The 20,286-nt window shown below is 38.4% G+C and overlaps 1 protein-coding gene across 1 annotated transcript in view; it reads right to left on the bottom strand.

Annotated features, from left to right (window-relative positions):
• Positions 1-20,286, bottom strand: part of LOC140484571 (sorbin and SH3 domain-containing protein 1) — a 408,466-nt gene that overhangs the window by 305,548 nt on the left and 82,632 nt on the right. The window contains exon 2 of the mRNA XM_072582966.1: positions 13,379-13,449. The gene's annotated coding sequence lies outside the window, so the exon portion shown is untranslated. The remainder of the gene's footprint in view (positions 1-13,378; positions 13,450-20,286) is intronic.

Raw genomic sequence — 20,286 nt, 5'->3', positions numbered from 1 at the left:
CCTTACTTCCGCTCCTATGTCTTAAGGTCTTATGGTTATAGATTAGTGATTGTGGAACTGTATTTTGTTACAGACTAGTGACTGTGGAACTGTATAATGTTGTGGATTAGAGACTGTGGAACTGTATATTGTTGTAGATTAGTGATTGTGGAACTGTATAATGTTGTGGACTCATAATTGTTGAACTATATTTCGTTATCGATTAGTGACTGTGGAACTGTATAATGTTGTGGTTTAGTGACTGTGGAACTGTATATTGTAGATTAGTGACTGTGGAACTGTATAACAATTATGGATTAGTGACTATGAAACTGTATAATGTTGTGGATTAGCGACTGTGGAACTGTAAATGTTATGGATTAGTGACTGTGGAACTGTATATTGTTATCGATTAGTGACTGTGGATCTGTATAACGTTATGTATTAGTGACTGTGGACCTGTATTGTATTATAGATTAGTGACTGTGGAACTGTATATTGTTATAGATTAGCAACTGTGGAACTGCACAATGTTGTGGATTAGTGACTGTGGAACTGTGTAATTTTGTGGATTAGTGACTGTGGAACTGTATAATGCTATGGATTAGTGACTGTAGAACTGTATTTTGTTACAGATCAGTGACTGTAGAAGTGCATATTGTTATAGATTAGCGACTGTGGAACTGTATAATGTTGTGGATTAGTGACTACGGAACTGTACATTGTTATAGATTAGCGACTGTAGAACTGTATAATGTTGTGGATTAGTGACTGTGGAACAGTATATTGGTATAGATTAGTGACTGTGGAACTGTATAATGTTATGGATTAGTGACAGTGGAACTGTATGTTGTTACAGATTAGCGACTGTGAAACTGTATAATGTTGTGGATTAGTGAATGTGGAACTGTATATTGTTTTAGATTAGTGACTGTGGAAGTGTATATTGTTATAGAGTAGCGAATATGGAACTGTATAATGTGGATTAGTGACTGTGGAACTGTATATTGTTATAGATTAGTGACTGTGGAAGTGTATATTGTTATAGATTAGCGACTGTGGAACTGTATACCGTTATGGATTAGTGACTGTGGATCTGTATATTGTTATAGATTAGCGACTGTAGAACTGTATAATGTTGTGGATTAGTGACTGTGGAACTGTATATTGGTATAGATTAGTGACTGTGGAACTGTATAATGTTATGGATTAGTGACTGTGGAAGTGTATATTGTTATAGATTAGCGACTGTGGAACTATATAATGTTGTGGATTAGTGACTGTGGAACTGTACATTGTTATGGATTAATGACTATGGAACAGTATATTGTTTTTGATTAGTGACTGTGGAACTGTATATTGATATAGATTAGCGACTGTGGAACTATATAATGTTTTGGATTAGTGATTGTGGAACTGTATTTGTTATAAGTTAGTGACTGTGGAACTGTATAATATTATGAATTAGTGACTATGGGACTGTATATTGTTATAGATTAGCAACTGTGGAACTGTGTAATGTTGTGGATTAGTGACTGTGGAACTGTGTAATGTTGTGGATTAGTGACTGTGGAACTATATATTGTTATAGATTAGCGACTGTGGAACTGTATAATGTTGTGGATTAGTGACTGTGGAACTGTATTTTGTTGAGGTAAAAACAATGACTGCAGATGCTGGAAACCAGATTCTGGATCAGTGGTGCTGGAAGAGCACAGCAGTTCAGGCAGCATCCAACTAGCTTTGAAATCGACGTTTCAGGCAAAAGCCCTTCATCAGGAATCAGGGCTTTTGCCCGAAACGTCGATTTCGAAGCTACTTGGATGCTGCCCGAACTACTGTGCTCTTCCAGCACCACAAATCAAGAAACTGTATTTTGTTATAGACTAGCGACTGTGGAACTGTATAATGTTGTGGATTAGTGACTGTGGAACTGTATAGTGTTGTGGATTAGTGACTGTGGAAATGTATTTTGTTATAGATTAGCGACTGTGGAACTGCATAATGTTGTGGATTAGCGAAATGTGGAACTGTATTTTGTGATAGGTTAGTGATTGTGGAACAGTATAATGCTGTGGATTAGTGACTGTGGAACTGTATAATGTTGAGGACTAGTGATTGTTGAACTGTATTTTCTTATAGATTTGTGACTGTGGAACTGCATAATGTTGTGGTTTAGTGACTGTGGAACTGTATATTGTAGTAGATTAGTGACTGTGGAACTGTATAATATTGTAAATTAGCAACTGTAGAACTGTATAATGTTAGGGATTAGTGACTGTGGAACTGAATATTATTATAGTTTAGTACATGTGGAACTGTATAATGTTGTGGATTAGTGACTGTAGAACTCTATATTGTTATGGATTATTGACTGTGGAATTGTATATTGTTATAGATTAGTGACTGTGGAACTGTCTAATATTGTAAATTAGCAACTGTGGAACTGTATAATGTTATGGATTAGTGACTGTGCAACTCTATTTTGTTATAGATTAGCGACTGTGGAACTGTATAATGTCATGGATTCGTGACTGTGGAACTGTATATTGTTATAGTTTAGTGCATGTACAACTGTATATCGTCGTAGATTAGTGACTGTGGAACTATATAATGTTACAGATTAGTGACTGTGGAACTGTATATTGGTATTGATTAGTGACTGTGGAACTGCATATTGTTTTGGATTAGTGACTGTGGAACTGTATTTTGTTAGAGATTAGTGACTGTGGGACTGTATATTGTTATAAATTAGCGACTGTGGAACTGCACAATGTTGTGGATTAGCAATTGTGGAACTGTGTAACGTTGTGGATTAGTGACTGTGGAACTGTATATTGTAGTAGATTAGTGACTGTGGAACTGGATAATGTTACAGATTAGTAACTGTGGAACTGTATTTTGGTATAAATTAGTGACTGTGGAACTGCATCTTGTTTTGGATTAGTGACTGTGGGACTGTATATTGTTATAGATTAGTGACTGTGGAACTGTATAATATTGTGAATTAGTGACTGTGGAACTGTATTTTTTATAGATTAGCAACTGTGGAACTGTGTAATGTTGCGGATTAGTGACTTGGAACTGTGTAATGTTATGGATTAGCGACTGTGGAACTGTATTTTGTTACAGATTAGTGACTGTGGAACTGTATAATGTTGTGGATTAGTGACTGTGGAACTGTATTTTGTTACAGATTAGTGACTGTGGAACTGCATAATGTTGTGGATTAGTGACTGTGGAACTGTATATTGTTATAGATTAGCGACTGTGGAACTGTATAATGTTGTGGATTAGTGACTGTGGAACTGTATTTTGTTATAGATTAGCTACTGTGGAACTGTATAATGTTGTGGATTAGTGACTGTGGAACTGTATTTTGTTATAGATTAGCGTCTGTGGAACTGCATAATTTTGTGGATTAGTGACTGTGGAACTGTATATTGTTAGAGATTAGCGACTGTGGATCTGTATAATGTTGTGGATTAGCAACTGTGGAACTGTGTTTTGTGATAGGTTAGTGACTGTGGAACTGTATAATGCTGTGGATTAGTGACTGTGGAACTGTAAAATGTTGAGGACTAGTGATTGTTAAACTGTATTTTGTTATAGATTTGTGACTGTGGAACTGTATAATGTGGTTTATTGACTGTGGAACTGTATATTGTAGTAGATTAATGACTGTGGAACTGTATAATGTCATGGATTTGGAACTGTTGAACTGTATATTGTTCTGGATCAATGACTGGGGAACTGTTTAATGTTATGGATAAGTGATTGTGAAACTGTATATTGTTAATGGATTAGTGACTGTGGATCTGTATATTGTTGTGGATTAGCGACTGTGGAACTGTTTTTTTATATAGGTTAGTGACTGTGGGACTGTATAATATTATGAATTAGTGACTGTGGAACTGTATATTTTATAGATTAGCAACTGTGGAACTGTATAATGTTGTGGATTAGTGACTTGGAACTGTGTAATGTTGTGGATTAGTGGCTGTAGAACTGTATATTGTTATGGATTTACGACTGTTGAACTGTATATTGTTATGGATCAGTGACTGGGAAACTGTATAATGTTATGGATAAGTGACTGTGGAACTGTATAATGTAATGGATTAGTGACTGTGGAACTCTATTTTGTTATAGATTAGCGACTGTGGAACTGTATAATGTCATGGATTCCATAAGACCATAAGACATAGGAGTGGAAGTAAGGCCATTCGGCCCATCGATTCATGACTGTGGAACTCTATATTGTTATAGTTTAGTTACTGTGGAACTGTATAATGCTATAGATTAGTGACTGTGGAACTGTATATTGTTATAGATTGGTTACTGTGGAACTGTATAATGCTATAGATTAGTGACTGTTGAACTGTATAATGTTATGGATTAGCGACTGTAGAATTGTATATTGACGTAGATAAGTGACTGTGGAACTGTATAATGTTAAAGATTAGTAACTGTGGAACTGTATATTGGTATAAATTAGTGACTGTGGAACTACATATTGTTTTGGATTAGTGACTGTGGGACCGTATATTGTTATAGATTAGTGACTGTGGAACTGTATAATATTGTGCATTAGTGACTGTGGAACTGTATTTTTTATAGATTAGCAACTGTGGAACTGCACAATGTTGCGGATTAGTGACTGTGGAACTGTGTAATGTTATGGATTAGCGACTGTGGAACTGTATTTTGTTACAGATTAGTGACTGTGGAACTGCATAATGTTGTGGATTAGTGACTGTGGAACTGTGTAATGTTATGGATTAGCGACTGTGGAACTGTATTTTGTTACAGATTAGTGACTGTGGAACTGTATAATGTTGTGGATTAGTGACTGTGGAACTGTATTTTGTTACAGATTAGTGACTGTGTAACTGCATAATGTTGTGGATTAGTGACTGTGGAACTGTATATTGTTATAGATTAGCGAATGTGGAACTATATAATGTTGTGGATTAGTGACTGTGGAACTGTATTTTGTTATAGATTAGCTACTGTGGAACTGTACAATGTTGTGGATTAGTGACTGTGGAACTGTATTTTGTTATAGATTAGCGTCTGTGGAACTGCATAATTTTGTGCATTAGTGACTGTGGAACTGTATATTGTTAGAGATTAGTGACTGTGGAACTGTATAATGTTGTGGATTAGCAACTGTGGAACAGTGTTTTGTGATAGGTTAGTGACTGTGGAACTGTATAATGCTGTGGATTAGTGACTGTGGAACTGTAAAATGTTGAGGACTAGTGATTGTTAAACTGTATTTTGTTATAGATTTGTGACTGTGGAACTGTATAATGTGGTTTAGTGACTGTGGAACTGTATATTGTAGTAGATTAGTGACTGTGGAACTGTATAATGTCATGGATTTGGAACTGTTGAACTGTATATTGTTCTGGATCAATGACTTGGGAACTGTTTAATGTTATGGATAAGTGATTGTGAAACTGTATATTTTATAGATTAGCAACTGTGGAACTGTATAATGTTATGGATTAGCGATTGTTGAACGGTATATTGTTATAGTTTAGTGCATGTGGAACTGTATAATGTTGTGGATTAGTGACTGTCGAACTGTATATGGTTATAGATTAGTGACTGTGAAACTGTATATTGTTAATGGATTAGTGACTGTGGAACTGTTTTATTATATAGGTTAGTGACTGTGGGACTGTATAATATTATGAATTAGCGACTGTGGAACTGTATATTTTATAGATTAGCAACTGTGGAACTGTATAATGTTGTGGATTAGTGACTGAGGAACTGTATATTGATGTAGATTAGTGACTGTGGAACTGTATAATGTTATGGATTAGCGATTGTTGAACGGTATATTGTTATAGATTAGTGACTGTGGACCTGTATAATGTTATGGATTAGTGGCTGTAGAACTGTATATTGTTATGGATTTGCGACTGTTGAACTGTATATTGTTATGGATCAGTGACTGGGAAACTGTATAATGTTATGGTTAAGTGACTGTGGAACTGTATAATGTAGTGGATTAGCGGCTGTGGAACTGTATATTGTCATAGTTTAGTGCATGTGGAACTGTATAATGTTGTGGATAAATGAATGTAGAACTGTATAATGTTATGGATTAGTGACTGTAGAACTGTATATTGTTATAGATTAGTGACAGTGGAACTGTATATTGTTATAGATTAGTAACTGTGGAACTGTATAATATTGTAAATTAGCAACTGTAGAACTGTATATTGTTATAATTTAGTACATGTGGAACTGTATAAGATTGTGGATTAGTGACTGTAGAACTGTATATTGTTATAGATTATTGACTGTGGAACTGTATATTGTTATAGATTAATGACTGTGGAACTGTATAATATTGTAAATTAGCAACGGTGGAACTGTATAATGTAATGGATTAGTGGCTGTGGAACTGTATATTGTTATAGATTCGTGACTGTGGAACTGTATAATGTTATGGATTAGCGACTGTAGAATTGTATATTGACGTAGATAAGTGACTGTCGAACTGTATAATGTTACAGATTAGTGACCGTGGAACTGTATATTGGTATAGATTAGTGACTGTGGAACTGCATATTGTTTGGATTAGTGACTGTGGAACTGTATCTTGTTATAGATTAGTGACTGTGGAACTGTATATTGTTATAGATTAGCGACTGTGGAACTGTATAATGTTGTGGATAAGTGACTGTGGAACTGTGTAATGTTGTGGATTAGTGACTGTGGAACTGTATAATGTTATGGATTAGCGACTGTGGAACTATTTTGTTACAGATTAGTGACTGTGGAACTGCATAATGTTGTGGATTAGTGACTGTGGAACTGTATAATGTGGATTAGTGACTGTGGAACTGTATTTTGTTATAGATTATCGACTGTGGAACTGTATAATGTTGTGGATTAGTGACTGTGGAACTGTATTTTGTTATAGATTAGCAACTGTGTAACTGTATAATGTTGTGGATTAGTGACTGTGGAACTGTATACTGTTATAGATTAGCAACTGTGGAACTGCATAATGTTGTGGATTAGCGACTGTGGAACTGTGTTTTGTGATAGGTTAGTGACTGTGGAACTCTATAATGCTGTGGATTAGTGACTGTGGAACTGTATAATGTTGAGGATTAGTGATTGTTGAACTGTATTTTGTTATAGATTTGTGACTGTGGAGCTTTATAATGTGGTTTAGTGACTGTGGAACTGTATATTGTAGTAGATTAGTGACTGTGGAACTGTATAATGTAAAGGATTTGCGACTGTTGAACTGTTCTGGATCAGTGACTCCGGAACTGTATAATGTTATGGATAAGTGATTGTGAAACGGTATATTGTTAATGGATTAGTGACTGTTGGACTGTATAATATTATGAATTCGCGACTGTGGAACTGTATATTGTTGTAGATTAGCGACTGTGGAACTGTATGATGTTATAGATTAGCGATTGTTGAACGGTATATTGTTATAGATTACTGACTGTGGACCTGTATAATGTTGTGGATTAGTGGCTTTGGAACTGTATATTGTTATGGATTTGTGACTGTTGAACTGTATATTGTTATGGATCAGTGACTGGGAAACTGTACAATGTTATGGATAAGTGACTGTGGAACTGTATATTGTTATGGATTCGTGACTGTGGAACTGTATAATGTTGTGGATTCGTGGTTACAGAACGGTATATTGTTATAGTTTAGTGCATGTGGAACTGTATAATGTTGTGGATTAGTGACTGTCGAACTGTATATGGTTATAGATTAGTGACTGTGGAACTGTATAATATTGTAAATTAGCAACTGTGGAACTGTATAAATTTATGGATTAGTGACTGTGGAACGTTTTGAGCTTGTCTCATTCATTCAATGTAACGATCTTAACTGATTTATTGTTATAGATTCGTGACTGTGGAACTGTACAATGCTATAGATTAGTGACTGTTGAACTGTATAATGTTATGGATTAGCGACTGTAGAACTGTATATTGTCGTAGATTAGTGACCGTGGAACTGTATAATGTGACAGATTAGTGACTGTGGAACTGTATATTGGTATAGATTAGTTACTGTGGAACTGTATATTGTTATAGTTAGTCTCTGGGACTGTATAATAATATGAATTAGCGACTGTGCAACTGTATAATGTTATGGATTAGCGATTGTTGAACTGTATTTTGTTATAGATTTGTGACTGTGGAACTGTATAATGTTGTGGATTTGTGATTGTTGAACTGTATTTTGTTATAGATTTGTGACTGTGGAACTGTATAATGTTGTGGTTTAGTGACTGTGGAACTGTATATTGTTGTAGATTAGCGATTGTGGAACTGTATAATGTTATGGATTTGAGACTGTTGAACTGTATATTGTTGTAGATCAGTGACTGGGTAACTGTATAATGCTATGGATAAATGACTGTGGAACTGTTTATTGTTAATGGATTAGTGTCTGTGGAACTGTATATTGTTATGGATTAGTGACTGTGGATCTGTTTAATGTTGTGGATTCGCGGCTGTGGAACTGTATATTGTTATAGTTTAGTGCGTGTGGAACTGTAAAATGTTGTGGATTAGTGACTGTGGAACTGTATAATGTTATGGATTAGTGACTGTGGAACTGTATATTGTTATAGATTATTGATTGTGGAACTGTATATTGTTATAGATTCATGACTGTGGAACTGTGTAATATTGTAAATTAGCAACTGTGGAATTGTATAATGTTATGGATTAGTGACTGTGGAACTCTATTTTGTTATAGATTAGCGACTGTGGAACTGTATAATGTCATGGATTAGTGACTGTGGAACTGTATATTGTTATAGATTAGTTACTGTGGAACTGTATAATGTTGTGGATTAGTGATTGTGGAACTGTATAATGTTATCGATTAGTGACTGTGGAACTGTGTAATGTTGTGGATTAGTGACTGTGGAATTGAATAATATTACAGATTAGTGACCGTGGAACTGCATAATGTTATGAATTAGTAACTGTGGGACTGTATATTGTTATAGATTAGTGACTGTGGAACTGTATATTGTTATAAATTAGTGACTGTTGAACTGTATAATGTTATGGATTAGCGACTGTAGAACTGTATATTGTCATAAATTAGTGACTGTGGAACTGTATAATGTAAAGGATTTGCGACTGTTGAACTGTTCTGGATCAGTGACTCCGGAACTGTATAATGTTATGGATAAGTGATTGTGAAACGGTATATTGTTAATGGATTAGTGACTGTTGGACTGTATAATATTATGAATTCGCGACTGTGGAACTGTATATTGTTGTAGATTAGCGACTGTGGAACTGTATGATGTTATAGATTAGCGATTGTTGAACGGTATATTGTTATAGATTACTGACTGTGGACCTGTATAATGTTGTGGATTAGTGGCTTTGGAACTGTATATTGTTATGGATTTGTGACTGTTGAACTGTATATTGTTATGGATCAGTGACTGGGAAACTGTACAATGTTATGGATAAGTGACTGTGGAACTGTATATTGTTATGGATTCGTGACTGTGGAACTGTATAATGTTGTGGATTCGTGGTTACAGAACGGTATATTGTTATAGTTTAGTGCATGTGGAACTGTATAATGTTGTGGATTAGTGACTGTCGAACTGTATATGGTTATAGATTAGTGACTGTGGAACTGTATAATATTGTAAATTAGCAACTGTGGAACTGTATAAATTTATGGATTAGTGACTGTGGAACGTTTTGAGCTTGTCTCATTCATTCAATGTAACGATCTTAACTGATTTATTGTTATAGATTCGTGACTGTGGAACTGTACAATGCTATAGATTAGTGACTGTTGAACTGTATAATGTTATGGATTAGCGACTGTAGAACTGTATATTGTCGTAGATTAGTGACCGTGGAACTGTATAATGTGACAGATTAGTGACTGTGGAACTGTATATTGGTATAGATTAGTTACTGTGGAACTGTATATTGTTATAGTTAGTCTCTGGGACTGTATAATAATATGAATTAGCGACTGTGCAACTGTATAATGTTATGGATTAGCGATTGTTGAACTGTATTTTGTTATAGATTTGTGACTGTGGAACTGTATAATGTTGTGGATTTGTGATTGTTGAACTGTATTTTGTTATAGATTTGTGACTGTGGAACTGTATAATGTTGTGGTTTAGTGACTGTGGAACTGTATATTGTTGTAGATTAGCGATTGTGGAACTGTATAATGTTATGGATTTGAGACTGTTGAACTGTATATTGTTGTAGATCAGTGACTGGGTAACTGTATAATGCTATGGATAAATGACTGTGGAACTGTTTATTGTTAATGGATTAGTGTCTGTGGAACTGTATATTGTTATGGATTAGTGACTGTGGATCTGTTTAATGTTGTGGATTCGCGGCTGTGGAACTGTATATTGTTATAGTTTAGTGCGTGTGGAACTGTAAAATGTTGTGGATTAGTGACTGTGGAACTGTATAATGTTATGGATTAGTGACTGTGGAACTGTATATTGTTATAGATTATTGATTGTGGAACTGTATATTGTTATAGATTCATGACTGTGGAACTGTGTAATATTGTAAATTAGCAACTGTGGAATTGTATAATGTTATGGATTAGTGACTGTGGAACTCTATTTTGTTATAGATTAGCGACTGTGGAACTGTATAATGTCATGGATTAGTGACTGTGGAACTGTATATTGTTATAGATTAGTTACTGTGGAACTGTATAATGTTGTGGATTAGTGATTGTGGAACTGTATAATGTTATCGATTAGTGACTGTGGAACTGTGTAATGTTGTGGATTAGTGACTGTGGAATTGAATAATATTACAGATTAGTGACCGTGGAACTGCATAATGTTATGAATTAGTAACTGTGGGACTGTATATTGTTATAGATTAGTGACTGTGGAACTGTATATTGTTATAAATTAGTGACTGTTGAACTGTATAATGTTATGGATTAGCGACTGTAGAACTGTATATTGTCATAAATTAGTGACTGTGGAACTGTATATTGGTATAGATTAGTGACTGTGGAACTGCATATTGTTTCGGATTAGTGACTGTGGAACTGTATTTTGTTATAGTTAGTTACTGTGGAACTGTATATTGTTATAGTTAGTCTCTGTGGGACTGTATAATAATATGAATTAGCGACTGTGGAACTGTATAATGTTGTGGATTAGCGACTGTGGAACTGTATTTTTTATAGGTTAGTGGCTGTGGGACTGTATAATATTATGAATTAGTGACTGTGGAACTGTATATTTTATAGATTAGTGACTGTGGAACTTTATATTGTTGTACATTAGTGACTGTGGAACTGTATAATGTCATGGATTAGCGATTGTTGAACTGTATATTGTTATAGATTAGTGACTGTGGACCTGTATAATGTTATGGATTTGTGATTGTTGAACTGTATTTTGTTATAGATGTGTGACTGTGGAACTGTATAACGTTATGGATTTGAGACTGTTGAACTGTATATTGTTGTGGATCAGTGACTGAGGAACTGTGTAATGCTATGGATAAATGACTGTGGAACTGTATATTGTTAATGGATTAGGTCTGTGGAACTGTATATTGTTATGGATTAGTGACTGTGGATCTGTTTAATGTTGTGGAATACCGGCTGTGGAACTGTATATTGTTATAGTTTAGTGCGTGTGGAACTGTAAAATGTTGTGGATTAGTGACTGTGGAACTGTATAATGTTATGGATTAGTGACTGTGGAACTGTATATTGTTATAGATTATTGATTGTGGAACTGTATATTCTTATAGATTCGTGACTGTGGAACTGTATTATATTGTAAATTAGCAACTGTGGAATTGTATAATGTTATGGATTAGTGACTGTGGAACTCTATTTTGTTATAGATTAGCGACTGTGGAACTGTATAATGTCATGGATTAGTGACTGTGGAACTGTATATTGTTATAGATTAGTTACTGTGGAACTGTATAATGTTGTGGATTAGTGATTGTGGAACTGTATATTGTTATAGATTAGTTACTGTGGAACTGTACAATTTTGTGGATTAGTGACTGTAGAACTGTACATTGTTATAGATTAGTGACTGTGGAACTGTATAATGTTGTGGATTAGTGACTGTGGAACTGTATAATATTATACATTAGTGACTGTGGAACTGTATAATGTTATCGATTAGTGACTGTGGAACTTTGTAATGTTGTGGATTAGTGACTGTAGAACTGTGTATTGTTATAGATTAGTTACTGTGGAACTGTATAATATTGTGGATTAGTGACTGTGGAATTGAATAATATTACAGATTAGTGACCGTGGAACTGCATAATGTTATGAATTAGTAACTGTGGGACTGTATATTGTTATAGATTAGTGACTGTGGAACTGTATATTGTTATAAATTAGTGACTGTTGAACTGTATAATGTTATGGATTAGCAACTGTAGAACTGTATATTGTCGTAGATTAGTGACTGTGGAACTGTATAATGTGACAGATTAGTGACTGTGGAACTGTATATTGGTATAGATTAGTGACTGTGGAACTGTATAATGTTGTGGATTAGTGACTGTGGAACTGTATAATGTTATCTATTAGTGACTGTGGAACTGTATAATGTCGTGGATTAGAGACTGTGGAACTGTATTTTGTTCCAGATTAGTGACTGTGGAACTGTATAATGTTGTGGATTACAAACTGTGGAACTGTATATTGTTACAGATTAGTGACTTGGAACTGTATATTGTTATAGATTAGTGACTGTGGAACTGTATATTTTTATGGATTGGCAACTGTGGAACTGTATAATGTTGTGGATTAGTGACTGTGGCACTGTATATTATTATAGATTAGTGACCGTGGAACTGTATAATGTTATGAATTAGTGACTGTGGGACTGTATAATATTATAGATTAGTGACTGTGGAACTGTAGATTGTTGTAGATTAGTCACCGTGGAATTGTATATTGTTATGTATTAGTGACTGTGGGGCTGTATATTGTGATAGATTAGTGACCGTGGAACTGTATATTGCTATTAGTCAGTGACTAAGGAACAGCACAATATTATGGTCAGTGAGGTAACAAAATTGACAGATTATTGATGGATAAATCAGCTTTTAGAAGTGACAAGCTCTTCTGATGTTTTGTGTTGACTTGAATCAACGTTAACAGATTGTCAAACAGCAAGTGATAACATGCACTGTTTTACGATCCTGAATGTGTGATAAAGCCGAAACTCTGCCTTGCTCATTGTTAATCATATTCACCAAAATAACTTTTCATCAATTTGCATGGAAATAATAGAAAACACCATAACTGATGCAGTATCTACAAATTACTGAAGGGTTTTTCAAAAAGTCTGGAACATATTTAAATCAAATACCTGTTTAAATCAAATTGTGTCCAGAAGACTGGAAATTCCTTTTTACATTATTCGCAGCTTGTCAACAAACCCTGGAGGAAAAGCAGATTGGATTTAGTGCACAATCAGCAAGTTAGAAGTTGAACTTTCAGCCCTCCTCCAGCCTCTTAATCCCTCACTTAATGTCTTTGATTGTGATATCACTGCCCATTTCCAGTTCTCTCTATTTCATTGATTGACCAGTTCCTGCCATAACATGCACCTATACATAATGTAGACATCGTTATCACAATGTGATGGAAATCAAGAACATTTCACACCTTCAACAAATTTATTTTAGCCAATAGTTAATCACTTCAGTCCCCTCCATCATCTCTCTTTTCTCATCTGTCTCTCCCTGTTTGATCTACAGTCCTCCTTCTTCCACCAGTTCCCCTTCATCATCTCTCCACTCTCCATGCTTCTCCCTCTCTCTTCTCTCTCTCTCCCTTCCCTATCCCTTTTTCCCCTCTCTCTCCTTTGTCCATTCTCTCTTTCCTCCTTCTTCTTTCTTGCATCCTTTCTCTAATTCCTTCCTCCTCTTTCTTTCTTTCTCTCTCTCCTTCCTCTCTTTCTCTTTTCTCCTCCCTCTCTATCTCTGTGCTCCCTTGGTTTGTTTCTGCTTTGTCAATCACCATCTCCTCTATCTGTTGCCTCATTCTCAGATATATCGGCAGCATTGGCATTTTACATTGATCACTGTTCCACTTCCTCAGAAAAACCAAACTGTGCAAAGAGCAAAGCTTTCTTCAGCTGCTAGTTCACCACAAATTCTAATCTCACACCAGTGATGTGCGGGAGGTGGGGGAGACAATGTGGACAGCTTTGGTGGGGGAAGGGCATGTTAAAGATTGAAATGCAAACAGCCCAACTGCTCTCAAAACTGTCTAGCATTGCAAAAGACAACCCAGTGAATAGAATGGGGAAACTAATCAGCAGAATGTGGATTAGTTCTTAAATTCGTGTTTCCATTCTATCTTTACTAAGCACTTTCCAAGGGTCAAGGAGCTGAAAGAAGATGTAAAGGTAGGTTCCCTCAGGTAAGCACCTTTCCTGTGACCCAAGAAGTGTTGCAGTGTGTCAAACCGACCAGCTCAGGACTAGAGCCTACAAAACCCTCCTGAGGCCCGACAGATCCCTCCTTATCTCTCCTCATTTTCTGACACTGCGCCCCAGGCTGTGACCTGGAGTTACAAACCTGCTCTCTCAACAGCTGGGCTGCCCTTCAATCTGGCTGGTTTTGACTGGCAAGAATGGAGTGTGGAGAGAAAAATCAGTTTCTGTTGTTATAAAGTTCTAACAGGATTAGACAAGGTAGATCAGGTCGGATGTTCCCAATAAAGGGTCCAGAACCAGGGGTCACAGTCTGAGGATGGACCATGAAGGATGGAGATGAGGAGACAATACTTCACCTAAAGAGTGGTGAGCGTGTGGGATTCATTACAACAGGAATAGTGGATGCCAAAACATTGAGTGTATTCAAGAGGTGGCTAGATATAGCACTTGGGGTGAATGGAAACTAGGATTAGGCTATTGGGTTGGACGATCAGCCACGATCGTGATGAATGGTGGAGCAGGCCCGAAGGGCCGAATGGCCTCCTCCTGCTCCTATCTTCTATGTTTCTATGTTAAAGCTGGGAGGTTCTAGCCCCTAATCTCTCTCCTCCACCTTTTTTTTTGCCTCTATGTTATTACTAGAGTCCTTTAGGGGGCAGCACTCACATCCCTCAGTCACAAAGTTCCGATTTCAAACTCATTTCCAGAATCCAAGCTCAAAAATGAAAGTAAATATTTCCATGCAGTACTGAGGGGGTCCTGCATTTTCAGAAGTACCATGGTTTGGATGGGATTGATCCAAGGCCAAGTCTGTTTGTTTTAGTGGATATATCAGATGGGGTTGGTTAGCTCAGTGATTAGCGCTGAAAATGTGTTGCTGGAAAAGCGCAGCAGATCAGGCAGCATCCATTGAACAGGAGAATCGACGCTTCGGGCATAAGCCCTTCTACAGGAATGAGGAAAGTGTGTCCAGCAGGTTAGGATAAAAGGTAGGGAGGAGGGACTTGGGGGAGGGGCTTTGGAAATGCAATAGGTGGAGGGAGGTCAAGGTGAGAGTGATAGGCCAGAGTGGGGTGGGGGCAGAGAGGTCAGGAAGAAGATTGCAGGTTAGGAAGGCGGTGCTGAGTTCGAGGGATTTGACTGAGATAAGGTGGGGGTAGGGGAAATGAGGAAACTGGAGAAATCGGAGTTCATCCCTTGTGGTTGGAGGGTTCCTAGGCGGAAGATGAGGCGCTCTTCCTCCAGCCATTGTGTTGCTATGGTCTGGTGATGGAGGAGTCCAAGGACCTGCATGTCCTTGGTGGAGTGGGAGGGGGAGTTGAAGTGTTGAGCTACGGGGTGGTTGGATTGGTTGGTCCGGGTGTCCCAGAGGTGTTCTCTGAAACGTTCCGCAAGTAGACGGCCTGTCACCCCAATATAGAGCAGGCCACAACGGGTGCAGCGGATGCAATAAATGATGTGTGTGGAGGTGCAGGTGAATTTGTGGCGGATATGGAAGTATCCCTTGGGGCCTTGGAGGGAAGTAAGGGGGGAGGTGTGGGTGCAAGTTTTGCATCAGTGATGCAAGCTCAGTGATTAGCACTGCTCCCTCACAGCACCAGGGACCTGGGTTTGATTCCAGCCTTGGGTGACTGTCTGTGTGGAGTTTGCACGTTAACAGAATCTCCAAAGTATGGAAGTTAGCCATTTGGCAATCAGGTCCATACTGACCCTCTGAAAGGTAGCCCACCCCACCTACCCTACCCTGGTAACTGCACATTTCCCGTGGCTAATCTAACCTAACCTGCACATTCTTGGACTGTGGGAGGAAACCAAAGCACACAGAGGAAACCCACACAGGGGAGAATGTGCAAACTCCACACAGTCACCCGAGGGTGGAATTGAACCCAAGTCCCTGATATTGTGAGGCAGCAGTGCTAACCAGGATGGGATCCAATGTTCTCCCGGTGCATGTCCCTGTCGGTTTCCTCTGGGTGCTCTATTTTCCTCCCACAGTTCAAAGATGTGCAGGTTAGGTGGATTGGCCACGCTAAATTACCCATAGTATCCAGGGATGTGCAGGCTAGATGTGTTAACCATGGTTAAAAACCCTCTGTGAGGTTATGGGAATGGGATGCCCTTCACAAGGTTGGTGCAGACTTGATGGGCCAAATGGCTACTTTCTGCATTGTAGAGATTCTATGATTCTGGTATCAGAATACACAGTGATTCTAACAGCAGTTCAATTCCCTAACCAGCAGAGGTAACCTTGTCCTTCACTCAAGTGTGGTAACTCTCACATTAAATTTGCTACGAGTCAAGAGAGTGCATTATGGTGACTTTCTCTTTAAAGAGTATTCGGAGAGTTATCTCATGTGTCCTAGTCGATATTTATCCCCCGACCAACTTCCCTAAACCCCGATTCACTGATCGTTTTCAGCTGGCTGCTTGTGGGACCTTGCTGTGCACAAAATAAGTTGCCATGTTTCCCACATTCCAACAGCAAGAACACCTCAAAATTGGATGCAATCTGGTGATCATGAAAAGGCGATATATAAATGCAAGACTTTCTTCTCTGTGAAGTCAGTGTGTCCTCCCTCACTGACAGTATCTCCCAGCTGAACCAAAATGCACACAGTTTCACCAGGAAATAGCAAGAGTAATTTGAGACATTAAGTAATCTCAGGAAGACACAACTGGGAGACACAGGGCACCTGTGGACACATCATTCTAAAGCTTTCTATTCCGGGGGATTTCATAAAGTTTGGCTCAATTGTACATTCATGGACAAAGAGACAAGTCAATTGCTCCACTACTGTTACATCTTGGAAGGAAGTAGATGGACTTTGATCTTTTTATATCAAACAACACCCATATTTCTATCTCCATGTTCATTTCACCCGAACAACAACTTCATTTGAAGGGTAAATAGCAACACAGACTGGTTGAGCTGGAAGGTACGTGCCAAGGGTGTGTTTCCATCTACTTCTGAGAATGACAACATTTACAATCTCATTTTTACGAAGTATTTGAAGTGAAGAGAGAGCACCTCACAAGACCAAAGAGATGGTCAGGCAACAGTGCAAGAAAAAACCGAGGGGAGACAACTCGAGAGTAAAGACACCAACATGGAGTTGGGTTTTTTTAGGAAGATACTACAGAATCTCAAATTAAACTGAGACAACCTTAAGCATTTCGTAATTCTCACTTAAATGAGATACTACAATTAGGCGAGATCTGGAAAAAATTTAATGGTACTGTGCCTAATAATGAACCCACAGAATATGTTAGCTCTCAATAAATTTTTCCAAATATGAGGTATGATTTTGAAAAACTGAGAATCCTGTGTAATAATCTCAAAATTTGACGTATTTACCTTTGCCCTAACCTCACAGCAATGCTACTATAGACATAGCATGCCTTGTGTTACTTCGGGGAGCAAGTGAGGACTGCAGATGCTGGAGAGTCAGAATAACCCGCATTGACCTATTCTACCTGTCCATCTTCCTTCCCACATATCCGCTCCACCCTCCGCTCCGACCTATCACCATCACCGCCCCCCCACCTCCATCTACCTATTGCCTTCCCAGCTATCTTCCCCCCAGCACCACCCTCCTCCTATTTATCTTTCAGCCCCATTGGGAGTTCCCACATTCCTGATGAAGGGCTTATACTCGAAATGTCGATTCTCCTGCTCCTTGGATGCTGTCTGATCGGCTGTGCTTTTTCGGCACTACACGTTTTGTGTTACTCCTGGGCCTATCAGTCAAAAATACATAAGAACATAAGAAATTACAACAGGAGTAGGCCATCTGGTCCTTTGAGCCTGCTCCACCATTCAATAAATCATGGCTTATCTTTTTGTGGACTCAGCTCCATTTACCTGCCTGCTCACAGTAACCTTTAATTCTTTCACTGTTGAAAACTCCACCTATCATTGCCTTAAAAGTATTCAATGAGGTAGCCTCAACTGCTTCATTTGGGCAGGGAATTCCACAAATACACAACAGAATACCCCCATGAAGGGCTTTTGCCTGAAACGTCGATTTTCCTGCTCCTCGGATGCTGCCTGACCTGCTGTGCTTTTCCAGCACCACTCTAATCTTGACCCCCATTAACAGTCAACTCATTGAAACAAGGTAACAACCTCAGGCCTAAAGCCCTCAACTGAATTTTGACATACTCTTCAGCAATCTGAGCAGAAATTATAATCTCCTTTGGGTAACATCCTGGGATTTTAGCAAACAATATCCTGAAAGATAGAAAGATTTTGCTTTTGGGCAGAATTAGCCTTCAAAGGTGCCTTTGGTCTGAGTTTGAGGTTTGGAAAAGTCCACAGTTGGGCAACTTATTCCAATCTGTGCGCTCCTCAAATGACCCTTTAAGAATTGCTCAGATTTCGAGGCCCCTCTGACTATCCTCAGAGAACACCAAATGCATAGGGCCAGCTGTCCAAGCAATAAGTCCCACCATGCCAGGCATGGCCAAGTGAGAACTTTGGTGGAACCTTTGAGGAAAGAACTTCACACAATCTGCTACTGAAACATCAGGGAAAAACCCTTCTTTGGGGACAAAAAATAAGCAAGTCTTTACCTGTACAGCGTCCCTCTATTTCTCATGACAGCTGTGACCACAGTCCGCAAGCTTATTAAAGGCATTTCAGCTCTCATGACTGTTGTGTCGTCCTCCCCAGGCTTTGTTGTTTCTCTGGATCATTCTCGTTTTTATTCCTGAGCAGTTAGAAAAACAGTTCTGGAACCACATTGCCACGGCAACAGGCGAGGCCTACCTGACAGCACTCTGAATTATTCAACAAAGCTGCCAACCAGCAATTGTGTGACAGAATAAAGAAAGTACTTTCTGGTCATTTGTAAATGGTACACTCACCATCTGCACTCACTACCCCTCCACCACCCAATTCGTGCTTCCAGCTCAAAGTGAGGATCAGTTTGGTCTCTTTGTGAAGAAGAGGTCTTGGCTGAGCCTAATCGTGACTGTAATAGGCATGAGGGATAATAGTATCATGACTTCCATACTTTGCTGTTTTGTCATCTATTATGCACACACAGAAAAGAATTAACTCACGTCTCAGTGAATGGAATGAGTGACTGAACAGTCATGCACTGTTTGACTTTGTCACAGCTCAAGTCTGACATTCGGAATGAAGCAGTGTACCGATTTCCTTACGGAGAATTAGCAACACAGAAACATGCCTGATCCATGTGAGTCTTTCTGAATCTTCCGTTTTTCTAACCCCATCAATGCATCCTTCTATTCCTTTCTCCATCACGTTTGTCCAGCTTTCGACTGGCAGTGCTTGTCCAGGTTTAAATATGGCACCAGTGCCAGAGATGCCAGTCAATTCCAGGATCTCCGGCGAGTGACAAGTTGCTCCTGGAATGGCACGTGCTAAGGAAGTCGGGTGTGATTGGCTGAAACTCTAATTAATGTGGCAAGTTTGGTGAATCACTGTGAGAAACCCCATGGGCTCGCGAGAAGAATCACTCCACCAAGTTTAACCCAACTCATACCTAACCAAAAAAATAAAATTCGAATCAAATCAAGATTCAGTCATAGATTTCGTTTAAGATTAGAGTGGTGCTGGAAAAGCATGGCAGGTCAGGCAGCAACGAGGAGCAGGAAAATTGAGGAAAATCGATTCCAGATGAATGGCTCCTGCCTGAAATGTCGATTTTCCTGCTCCTCGGATGCTGCCTGACCTGCTTTTCCAGCACCTTGATTCTGATCTCCAGCATCTGCAGTCCTCACTTTCACCTATAGATTTCATTGAATCAGACTGTGGTTTCTCCATGGCTGTGGGGCAGGAGGAAAAGTCCACAGGAAGAAACATCTTT

This window comes from Chiloscyllium punctatum, chromosome 13 (assembly GCF_047496795.1).
Source record: "Chiloscyllium punctatum isolate Juve2018m chromosome 13, sChiPun1.3, whole genome shotgun sequence".
In the NCBI taxonomy this organism is placed as follows: domain Eukaryota; kingdom Metazoa; phylum Chordata; class Chondrichthyes; order Orectolobiformes; family Hemiscylliidae; genus Chiloscyllium; species Chiloscyllium punctatum.
The sequence above is the reverse complement of the archived record's forward strand: the minus strand, read 5'-3'. Positions and strand labels throughout refer to the sequence as shown.